The sequence below is a fragment of the Pteropus vampyrus genome, unplaced genomic scaffold (genome assembly GCF_000151845.1).
Source record: "Pteropus vampyrus isolate Shadow unplaced genomic scaffold, Pvam_2.0 Scaffold3, whole genome shotgun sequence".
NCBI classification, from domain to species: Eukaryota; Metazoa; Chordata; class Mammalia; order Chiroptera; family Pteropodidae; genus Pteropus; species Pteropus vampyrus.
Window position 1 is genome coordinate 2,679,015 of NW_011888784.1, and position 12,566 is coordinate 2,691,580.

A 12,566-nucleotide genomic window follows, 5' to 3' on the forward strand; every position below is an offset into this window, starting at 1 on the left:
GCTTGTGCCCATTACGTATGGTCACACTACATTGCAAGTCATTTTCCCTCCTCGTCTTTCCCTGGAGGCCATAAGCTCCGTGAGGTGAAGGATATTGTCCAAGTCATCATCGCGTCCTCAGTGACCAGCCCAGCACCTACGAAGAGGTTGAAAGGTGAATGGCAGGAGCTCAGCTGGCATTTAAAGCAGAAAGAAATGCATTGGAAGGAAACTGGGGGGGCTCCCGGATTGAAGAAAGAGGAAGAGCAAGAGCTGCAGGAGTCAGAGGAACTCTGGAGACTGGCCCAGGGCTCCGTGCTGCTGGAGCTGCCTTTCTTTCAATCCATTTCTGCCTCTGCCTGGGGAAAACACATTCCCCCAGAGCCCTTAATTTACAGACTTCTTGTCAATCGATGTGACACAACAGTCAAGGGGCTACTTCTTCATCCCCAGCTCCAGTGAAAACCATCTTGAGGAAAACCCCAGTTGGCCCTCAGCCACAATCACATCTCTGGCCGATCACTCTGGAGCACTCCCATTATCCAAGCCTAGAATGTGGCTTATCCCTGGGGGCTGGGAGGTGGGCCACCAAGAAGAAGCCTAGTGTGGGTCTGAGGAGAGGATGATGTGGAGTTATGCCAGGTAGTCAAAAAAAAAAATGGCTACCACACACCTAGTAGGTCTTAAATAATGAAGACTGAGGATATGGGCTGAGGGTCCAGAGTGAATTATTTCCTTAAAGAATTGATTCTATGTTAAAAAATGGTAGGGCTTCCCTGTCATTCAGTTTATATTCATTCATTCATTCAACAAATATTCTATGAGTGTCTATTAAGGGCCAAACACTGTTCTAGATGCTGGGTATACCTGTCAGAAACAAAACAACATCCCTGTCCTCCTGAATTTTCCATTTTAAAAGAAGGAGGCAGATAATCAACAAATGAATACGCAAATACATACTATGTCAGCTGGTAATAAGTGTTACGGAGACGATTCAAGCAGGTTAAGGAGAATAGGAAGTACAGGAGAGGGGGTTTGGGGTTTTACAGGATAGTCAGGCCAAGCGGCTCTGATGAGATGACATTTAAGCAGAGACCTGAAGGAAATGAGAGGGTGAGCTCTGTGAATAGCTAAGGATGGAATGTTTCAAGCTCAGGAAACAGTAAGTGGAAAAGCCCTATGGTGGGCAGGAGCTTGGTATGGAACAGCAAGGAGGCGGAAGGAGTGGGGAGATGATAGGAGATGGGGTCGGAGCAGAGGATTTACCACAAAGCCAATAGCACCTGCCTGAACTGCTGTTCTTGAGAGGAATTTCAGGAGTTGTGGCGAGTTCTAGGTGGGGTGGTGGAGCCAGGCCACAGTCTGGAAGCATTTCTACATAAACATGTCAGGTAAATTGCCTGAAGAGATATCAGAAGAAAGGGACCTGCATTAAATTGTTGTGATTTATTTTCTCATTCTAAATTAACATTCAATTCTGTACCTGATTTTATATTCATAATTTGTAGTCTTTTTCTTAGCAAGGACCTATACCCTCTTCCCCTTCCCTCCCTTTGCCCATAGTGTAAGCTTTAGGTTCAGCAAACTCTGGATCCCACCCTAGACCAGAGAGATTGGGGATGGCAGTGGGTAGGGCTAATCACATAGGACCTGGTAGACTGTGGTCAGAATTTTGTCTTTTACTCTTTGAGTGAGACACGGTATTATTGGAGAGTTTTGAGCAGAGCAGAGATATGACCTGAATTATATTTCTAAAGCATCATCTGACTGCTGACATTGAGACAGACTTTCTAAAGCAGCACTGTCCAATTGAAGTACAATGTAAGCCACATATGTAATTTTTAATTGCCTAGTAGCCACATGAAAAATAGTAAACAGAGACGGATGAGATTAATCTTAATATTTTTATTTAATTTAATATGTCCAAAATATCACATCAACATATAATCAATATAAAAAAACAATTGAAATATTTAAATTTTTCTTTTCATACTTTCTGAAATCCTGTTGATATTTTCCACTTATAGCATATTTTGGTTTGGACTAGTCACATTTCAAGTGCTCCATAGTACATGTGGCTAGTGGCTTTAAAATAAATGGAAAGCAATGTGCCCTGGCCCAACCCTCTGCAAGCTGGCATTCCCTACCCACTCTCTGGAGCACTCTGAGGGCATTCCAAAACTCCATGGGTGTTAAAGCACATCTAAATGATGAGGGAACAACCTAGGCTCCAATTTGAGGTTTAATAATGATCATATCTAACTTGTATAGAGCACTTTCAGTTCTAAATGTTAATGTATGTTAAATCATTAATCTCTATAACAATTTATTCATAGCAATACTATGAATAATTACTATTCCAGATTTGTAGATGAAGAAACCGAGGCATACAAGAGCTGAAATAATTTACCCAAGACCACATTCAGTCTTACTTGAGAGTCTGTGCTCTCACCTCTATACCAGTGGTCCTCCTGATGAAATTTTTCATAATTCTTTTATCTCCTTGTGCTGGTTTTCCATTTTACTTCCCTTTATTAATATTACACTAGTCCCTCCTTATCAATGGGTAACATGTCTCAAGACCCTCAACAGATGCCTGAAACCGTGAATAGTACCAAACCCTATATATACTATGTTTTTGCCTATACATACAAACATACCTGTAATAATATTTAATTTATAAATTAGGTACGGCAAGAGATTAGTAATAACTAGTAATGAAATAGAACAATTATAATGATATAATATAAGTTACATGAATGGCTTTGGGGCCATTATTAATAAAATAAGGGTTATTTGAACACAAGCACTGAGATACCTCCACAGATAATGTGATAACAGAGATGGCTACTGGGTGAATAACGGATGAGGAGCCTATACAGAGTGGAGATACTGGACAAATGGATGAGTCACATCCTTGGGGAGGTGGAGCGAGACAACGAGAGATTTCATCATGCTACTCAGAATGGTGTACAATTTAAAATTTAGGAATTGTTGATTTCTGAATTTTCCATTTAATATTTTTGGACTGCAGTTGAATGAGGTTGACCACAGATAACTGAAACCACAGAGAGCAAGACGCAGATAAGGGGGGACTACTGTATTCTTAAGCTTCAGCATCTTTTATTGGTCACCATATCATATTTTTCTACAATAAAATATGAATATTTTTTGAAAAATTTTATTTCTTGTGACCACAAGAGTCAAGGGTTACAAAATTTCTTATAGTTAAACTATCATTAAAATTATAAATAGTTATAATTGATCAAAATAACCTAAATACAAATTACTAATATACAATGTAAATTTTATTGGAAATATATTTCTTAAAAAAGATAGGTGATTTTTCTTTTTTTAACAATTAATTCTGTGTCCATCAATAAATATTACTTGATGTTGACCAAGTTCAATATCCATGCTATCTCTATTTTTCATTTTTATAGACGCGAGCACTGAGAATTTTGTTTTATAAATAAGTAAGTGTGAATGAAAATGGTTTTCTAATACTAATACTAGCCAATTTTTGAACTATGTCCAAATTGTATGACAAAAATTATATAGTAATTGGTGGTTGCTAGGGGCTGGAGAGGGGGAAATGGGGAGATGTCGTTCAATAAAGAGTTACAGTCATGCAAGATGAAGAAGTTGTAGAGATCTGTTGTACAATAATGTACATATAGTTAACAGTATACTAACACACTTAAAAATTGTTAAGAGGGTAAAATTACATTACGTGGTTTTGTTTTGCTTTGTTTTGTTTTTTAGGCCACAGTTACCAAAAAAAAAAAAAAAAAAAAAGTCAATCCTGGTACATCAACGGATGAATGGCTAAACAAGGTATGGAATATCCATAGAGTGGAATATTCATTACTCAGCCATAAAAAGGAATGAAGTTCTGATGCATGAATAAACCTTGAAACATCATGCCAAGTGCAAGAAGCCAGACACAAAAAACTATATGATTCCATTTACATGAAATTCCCAGAATAGGCAAATCCGTAAAGAGGGAAGGTGGATTGATGGTTGCCTAGGTCTCGGGAGACGGGAAACTGAGGTGTGGTAGATAAAGAGTAAAGGATTTCTTTCCAAGATGATGAAAATGTTCTAAAATTGATTGTGGAGATGGTTGTACAACTTTATGCATTTGCTGTAAGCCACTGAATTGTATACTTTAATGAGTGAATTGTGTGACATGTGAATTATATCTCAATAAAACTGTGTTTTTTTAAATTACATCATGATTGTATTAGTTTTCTATTGCCGCATAACAAAATACCACAAAATTAACAGCTTAAAACAACACCCATTTATTATCTCACCATTTTGTAGTTGAGAAGTCAGTGGTTGTTGACTGAGTTTTCTGCTTAGGGTCTCATAAGTCCAAAATAAAAGCTTTACAAGGGCTGGGCTCTGGGGAAGAACATGTTTCATTGGTGTTGTTGGCAGAATAAAGTTTCCTACAGTTATAGGACCGAAATAAATGTTTTCTAGCTGGCTTGTTGGCTGGGCATCTCTCTTGGCAACTAGAGGCTACTCTCGGGTCCTTGAATGTGACCTCCACCATCTTCAAAGCTAGCAAAGGACTGTCACATTCTTCTCATGCTTCACACCTCTCTAACTTATCCTTCTACTACTGGCCAGAGAAAATTCTCTGCTTTCAAACTGCACTCCTGATTGGGTCAGGTCCGCCCAGATGACTTCCATATCTTAAGGTCAACTGACTTAGGACTTTAATCATATTTGTGAAATCCATTCACAGCGTTACCTAGATTGGTGCTTGATTGAATAATCATGAAATATGAATCTTTAGAATTCTGCCTAGAATTTTTCATCGAAAATATTCTTTTTCCCCCAGCAATATAATTGACATATAACTCAAAAATGTTCTTAAGCCAATTTTTCATTGATTTATAACCTATATACAGAAAAATACTTAAATCACAACTAAATAGTTTGATTATTTTCACACTGTAAACATACCCATATAATCCTCACCTAGGTTAAGACTTTTAAAAGTTTTTAAAATGCATTCTAAGGTCAGCCTCTAAGACAGCCCCTGCAATCACCCCTGCCTCCTGGTATTTATGCCCTTGTGTAATCCCTTTCTCTTGAGTGTGAGCCAGACTTACTGATTCACTTCTTAATGAATGAAATATGGAAGAAGTAATGAGATGCCACTTTTGAGGTTAAGTTATAGAAAGACTGTGGCTTCTGTCTTGAGTGCTCACTTTATCTTGCTCGCCCTGTGAGAAACCAGCTGCCATATCATGAGACAGCCCGATTGAGAGGCCCATGTGACAAAGGACCAAGGTCTGCCAACAACTATGTGAGAAGCTTGAAAGGAGACTCCCTCAGCTGAGTCTTTAAATGAATCCACAGCTCAAGCCTGGCAGCTTGACTACAACCTCATGAGAGATCTAGAGCCAGAAGCACCTAGTTAAGCTGTGTCCAGAGTCTTGACTTACCAAAACTGTAAGAGAATAAATCCCAATGTTTTGTGGTAATTTATTATGCAGTAACAGATAACTACTGTTGAAGTCTAGATCCAAATCCTTTGTCAGCTATTAGTATTGCAAATATGTTTTACCACTCTGTGATTTGCCTTTTCACTCTTTGAGAATATCTTCTATGAGTAGAATTTCAATGTTCAATTTAACAATCTTCTCCTGTATTGTTAGTGCTTGTATTCTATTTAAGAAATCTTCCCCTATTCCAAGTCAAGGAGTTATTCTATATTATCTTCACATTTACATATAAAATCTTTCTGAAATTGATTCTGGTGTATTAAGATACAAGTCGAGGTAATTATTTTTCATTATGGACATCTGATTGACCCTCGATTTATTGAAAAGACAATCCTTTCTCCATTGCATGGGGATTTCATATTAGTTATAAAGTACTATATATTTCTGGGTTTGTTTTTTTTTTCCCTGAACTTTATCTACTCCATTGATTTGTTTGTCTTCCTTACAGCAATATCACATTGTCTTAATAACTGCAGTTTTACAATAAGTCTTGTTATCTGGTAGTGAAGTCTTCTAATTTTCTTCTTCCATGATTTTTCCTGACTATTCTTGTCTATTTGCATGTCCATTAAATATTTGAAATAGCTTATCAATTTCCTCATATATACCCACATACAAACCTAAAGACCTTTTGATTGGGATTGAAATTGAAACTAGATAAATTTTAAAATAAATGGCATCTTTCCAGTACTAAATTTTCCACTTATTAATATGGTATACTGTTACATGTATTTGAGTCTTCTTTAATATATTTCAAGAATATTTTGTAGTTTTTGACAGCGAAGTTTTGTATACCTTTCTTTAGATTTATTCCTAAATTTTTTATGGTTTTGATGCTCCTGTAAATGGTGTCATTTAAACTTTTTCAATCAGTTTGATGTTGAAATATAGAAACAAATTGATTTTCTTTGTCCTGATTGAATATCCAGCAACTTTGCTAAATTCACTTGTTAATCCTAATGTGTTACCTGTTTATTCTTTTGGATTGTCTATGTGCATAATCATATCATCTGCTAAAAATGACAGTTTTATTTCTTCCTTTTCAATCCTTATACCTTACACTCATTTTTCTTGCTTTATTACACTGGCTAAGACCTTCAAAGCAATGTTGTATAGAAGTGGTATTCAGTGGACATCCTTGTCTGGTTCTCATCTCAGGGAGAACGCTTTCAATATTTTATTACTACATATCTGTAATATTTACTGTATTTTTTTGCAGATAATTATCGGGTTATGGGCATTCCCTCTTATTCTTAATATGCAAGAGTTCTCATAATTAATATATTTTATCAAAAATATATCTATGAAGATCATTTTACCACTTTCTTCTCATTAATTTTGTAAATGTGGCAAATAATATTGATTTTCAAATGTTACGCAAAACTTCCATTCCTGGAATAAACTCCCTCTGCCAAGATGTCTTACTCTTTATATTTAGTGGATTCAATTAGCTAATTAGTTTCTTTAAGGTTTTTATGACAGAAATTAGTCTGTAATTTTCCTTTCTTTTAACATTCTTAAGTTTTGGCATCAAGGTTACAGCTGACCTCATAAACTGAGCTGGGAAGTGTTCCCTCTTTTTCTATTTTCTGGAAGTGTTCATGGAAAAAAGGTATATTTCTTCATTAATTGTTTAGAATGAGTCACTAACAAAACCATTTGGCCTTGGAGGTGTGTATTTTGTTTTTTTTTGAAGAGTTTTAATCACAAATTCACTTTCTTTAATAAACAGAAAATTTGACTATATTTTTTCTTGGATCAATTCTGGCAAATTGTTTTTAAGGAAGTGATTTTAGTAATTTTATCTAGAATTAAAGTTACTTATAGTATCCTTTAACAACTAATTAATATTTGTAATATCTGTAGCAATCTCTTCCTTTTCATTCTTAATATAATAATCTATTGTATATTGTAAATAATCTATATTGTAAATAATCTATTTATATAGATTATAAATAATCTATCACTGGATTGACTGATGAATAGATAAATAAAATGTGGTATATCCATATAACAGAATATTATTTGGCCATAAAAAGGAATGAAGTACTGTTATAAGCTACAATTTGGATACATCTTGGACCAGTCACAAAGGACCACATATTATATTATTCAATTTATGTGAAATACCCAGAATAGGCAAATCTATAGAAACAGAAAGTACTTTAGTGGTTAGAAAGTAGATTAGTGGTGGAAAATAGCTTAGGGCTAGGGAACTTGAGAGGAAAGGATACAGGGTTCCTTTGCGGGATAATGAAAATATTCTAAAATTGATTGTGGTTTTTGCCTGCACAACTCTGTGAAAATATGAAAACCCATGGAATTGTATGGTATATGACTTATATCTCAATAAAACTGTTTCAAAAATCTATCATTGGACAGATGAGATATTCCCTGATCTGGATTTGATTAGATCCTCCTTTAATTTTGTTCAAAGCAACAAATTAGAAACAACTCAACCTGCAAAAGAATCTTATCTAATCACTCATGTTTCAACCCCCATACCAATATTTCGATGATTCCTTTCTTTGGTATCTCAGATGTTTGTCGTCCTGGAGCATTATGCAATGGAACCAGCAAGACACTTAGTCTATCGTAGTTCTCAGGAATATTGATTTTAGGAAATATGTTATATCAAAGTATGTCTGTGTACACTTAGAAAAGTCTTCGCACATCCCCAGGGGCATAAATACCTGCTTGAAGACTGCTGCAGTAGTTATACTGCCTCTCAGTAAAGTCATGTGGGGGAGGAAATCAATCTTGTTCCAGTATCCACCAGCCGTGTGAAGATGTGCTCCGTGTAAGGCCCTTTGTAAGCCAGTTAGGATCAGCGTTTGGGGTGCTTACCCAGACATGGTATTTCTACAAAGTCAGCTCTAGTCCAGTATGTTTGACAGAGATATGGTCTCATTTGGACAAGCCTATAATCTCAGGAAGCCACAACAATATAGAGAACCACCTAGACAAAATAACCCTGGTTTCATTTTGGTGGCACTGAATTAAATGTTACTTAGTTCTACCTGAGGCTGCAGGAACAGTTTCTGGCAGTTACAGTTTCTGGGATTTATATAGCTGGGAAACTTGATCCCTTGCCTTTCCCCTTTTACTTTTTTTGTGGGCGAATTTAATCTTTGTACCTGCCAAGTCTGCTGGTGTATAATTAGCATGCTGACATCTGAGCAATAGTGTTTCTCTGCTAGCTTTATTTAGGAGTGGAAATATTTTTTTATTTTGGATAAACTTAGGTGCCCTCCTCAACTTGTTACCCTGGATATGACTGTTTTTAATTTTGTAATATGTCCATCAAGGACACAGAAATATTTGCGTCCACATGTCAGCTGGTGTTACCCTGTCCTTTAAGATATATATGAAATTGGCTCAACTCCTCACCTGCCCCCACCCCCATTTACGGGTTATGTAAAGGTCAATGCCCTCCTTACCCTTTTCTGAAAGTTCCTGGGAGACTTAGATTTTCGTGGTCATCTGACTCCAGTTCCTGTGAACCGTCTTAGTTTTGGATTGTCTCACTCTCTCACTCCTGCTTTTTCCCCGCCAGGTCAACCCAGTCATGAAATTCGGAACTCGTTCTTGTTTGGTAGAGTGCAGGGTTGGGGAGGGATCCCCAAGTGCTGAGTTGAGCCGACTACAAAGAAAGTTTGGGGCAAACAGAAGGATTTATTTCCAAATAATACAGCCACCATAAAATTGTTATCACATCCTCCCACCATTTCTCTACCGTGCACAGAGCTCCAGACTCCTGCATGGGGCTTGGCCTTCTCCCCTCATTCTTTACTACTTTTGCTTCAACTTTCCTATACATAGCAAAAGCCAATACTCCAATTTCTTAGGCAGAGAAACTCCTTTTTCCAGCCCTTTCCTTGACTCTAGGTAACTGTCCACCTATCTTAGGACACCAAGCTAAATCTTTAGAATTCGTATTTATAAGGATTTGCCTTATTAAGGTCACAGGTAACCAATCTCTGCCTCCTCAGTTTTAGTTGAGAGATGAAGGGTGGGGATTTTTGTTTTTAATATTAATCAGGAAAAATCCCTAGGAGAACAAAGTATTGCATCTTAATAGGATAACAGGTTGTCAAGGTACATTGAGCCAGTCGCCACTATTTATGGAATGCCTAGTTTGTTCCAGGCCCTAAGCTAGGAGCTAGGGCACAAAGGGAAACAAAATCAGACACAGTTCTGTTCTTCTGAAGCTTACAGTCCTAGTGGGAAAGAGAAACATCAATCAAATACTCACACACGCAAAATGAAAACATAAAGTGACAAACACCAGGCTGGTGGGGTACAGGTGCTATGAGAGAAATATGCTACCTAGAGGGAAGTCTAGGAGGGCTTCCATGAGGATGTGACTGCAGAACTGTGATCCTAAGGCCCAGTGAGGGTTAACCTGGGGAGAGGAGAAGGAGCATTCCAGGTCAGAGAGAGGAGAGGGAGCAGTCTGCCAAGACTGTGCAACAACAGAAACCTCTGACAAAGAACTACGGAAGGCCCGTGTGGCTGGGGCTGCAAAAATGAGTGGTATTGTGGAAAGACCAGGCTGGAAAGGGTGGGTAAGGCAAGCTCATTACAAAGTTTTAATTGCGCGGGGAGCAGGTGGGATAGGGCCTAGGCTCAGATTTACATTTTGAAATAAATTGGAGACTAGTAATTTGTATTATTCAGAGCAATGTCTTATTGTGTTTTAATGTAATTTTTAAACTAAATGGATATAAACACATACCAATAGTTCAAAATATCAAATACTACTAGTTCTGTTAGGCTTATGAAAAATAGCAGTCCTCTGTCCTTACCCATACTCCTTGCAGCTTCCACTAAGGATCCCTTCCTCCAACTATTCCTCTGGTACTTACTACCCCTCCTTTTAAAACATAATATACTTAAAGTGCTCTTTATTTTTCAGTTTTAAGTACTGTTTAGTTCCTACTATGGAAGAAAAGAATTTCTTGATCTTACCCCATGTCCCGCCCCACCCCCTTGAACTCTATTCTTACCCTGCCAAGAGCAAACATTCAAAGCATTACCAACATTTCCTTTTTATTCTTCCTATATAAGAAAAAAATACTGACTCATTCATTACCTGAAAAAAACATCAATCAGTTAGAACAGAACTGGTACATTTCACTATAAGTTTACACCTTTGTGAAGACAAGATCGCTTTCACTGTGTATGTCATGAACACATTTGTAGCAATAAGGACTTTTATACCCTTTCAAGTAAAAACTACATTTTTAAGCTGGCCTAAGAATATTCAAGAAAATCACTGAATCACATGTGCTAGTTGAAAGACTTACTAAAGTTATTTGTACTAGGAGGCAAAAATAATCCTTATAAGAGAAATGTCTTGGAAGAGACGTTTTAGAAAGGTCATTAATTGATGATACCCTGTACCATCTATTGATGGAGTAACGAAACAGGCCTTTGTCATGCTGTTGCAGAGTGTGGGCTACAAAACAAGTGGGTGATTCCTACCCAGATTCTAAAAAAATAAGTGAGATGTTTTGACCTTCAGAAAAGTCAGTCCTAAGGAAATACTCAGAGATACAAAGATTTATGCCCAAGAATATTCATGATAGTATCATTTACATATAACAGAAAACAATCTCAATGCCCCAAAGGTAGGAAAATGGTTAAATTATATCTATTGAATGGAATAATATAAAGTCATTAAATTCATACTTTCAAAGAACAGTTAATGCTATGGGAAAATGCTCATGATGTTAAATGAGAAAAACAGTTGAGGTCAACCTACATGTAAAAATATGGATGTGTGCATGTGTATAATAAACACACATAAACATATTATATGTTTAAATATGTATAAATATCTATATACACCCCAATTTTTTTTAGTGCAGAAAATAGAAAAAAGAGCTTTTCCCCTCAATGTGATCTGCTACCTATACACTTCAGAATCGCCTGGGGGCCTATTAATAAATGCAGATTCTTGGGTCCCACCCCAGACCTACTGAATTAGCTTTCAGAGCCCAAGAATCTGTCTACGCACATCCTTTTCCACCTATGTAATACTCACATCTCAGTTTCAGGACCACTGGACCAGAAGTTGTAGCTCTCTGGGTGGTGGAATTATAAGTAATCATCTTCTTTCCTTGAATCTTTAAAAAAAAATTCTCTACCAAGCATATGCTGCTTTTATGATTAAAAGGATATTAATGAGGCATAAGTATTAGAAAACAGAGCTGATTTTGGGTGAGTCTAAACACCTTTTGAGAACTGAAAAGTGCATATTTTTTCATCTAAAATAAGCAGATACTTGTGGATTCCTGATACCTGAAAGTCAGTTTAGGACAAAGAAAATACTAAGTGTAGATATGTAATTCATTACCTCAATAAGTTGTGCAGGTAAAAAATATAATTTTGAGAAATATCAAGGAACAGCATTTCTCAGTGTTCTAATATGTACCTTGGCAAAAGAGGATTCAATGATTGCATAAGTTTGGGCACAAGACAGTCTAATTCCTTCAAAGAGTCCTACGACCAGATTATAGGTTCTGGGAAGTCCAATATAAGCTTCACTCTTAATTCTAGCAACATAGATTCTTAGAGTGTGTCTTACCATCAAGAACGAATTCTGGTCCAGAAGAGAATCTGAGAAAAAATTCTCACCATGCACTGATACTCTACACTTGATTCAACGTATCAATTCATTCTCACATTCCCATGGTCTCCCAGGGCTTGACCCACTTATATTAATAGAGCCTGATTCTAAAGGCACATCTCAAGTCAGCTACCAAATAATGCTCAGGAGCAGCACAACTGAGTGCCAGGCTATAAGATTAGAACTGTTGAAGGAACTATATACTTTTACTTAATATTTCTACTGCTTAGACAATAAGCCTGGAATTTTGTCTTATATTCATTTACATACTCCCAACATGAAAAGCCTGGCACTTAGTCGGTACTCAGTGAATGGAGCACCACCAACTGGGCAAAAGTTTTTGGATATATACAGTAATGAAATAGGCTAGGCACAGATCCTCAACTTTAGGTTCTAAAGTTTGCACCCTTATGATATTGGGGCTTCAT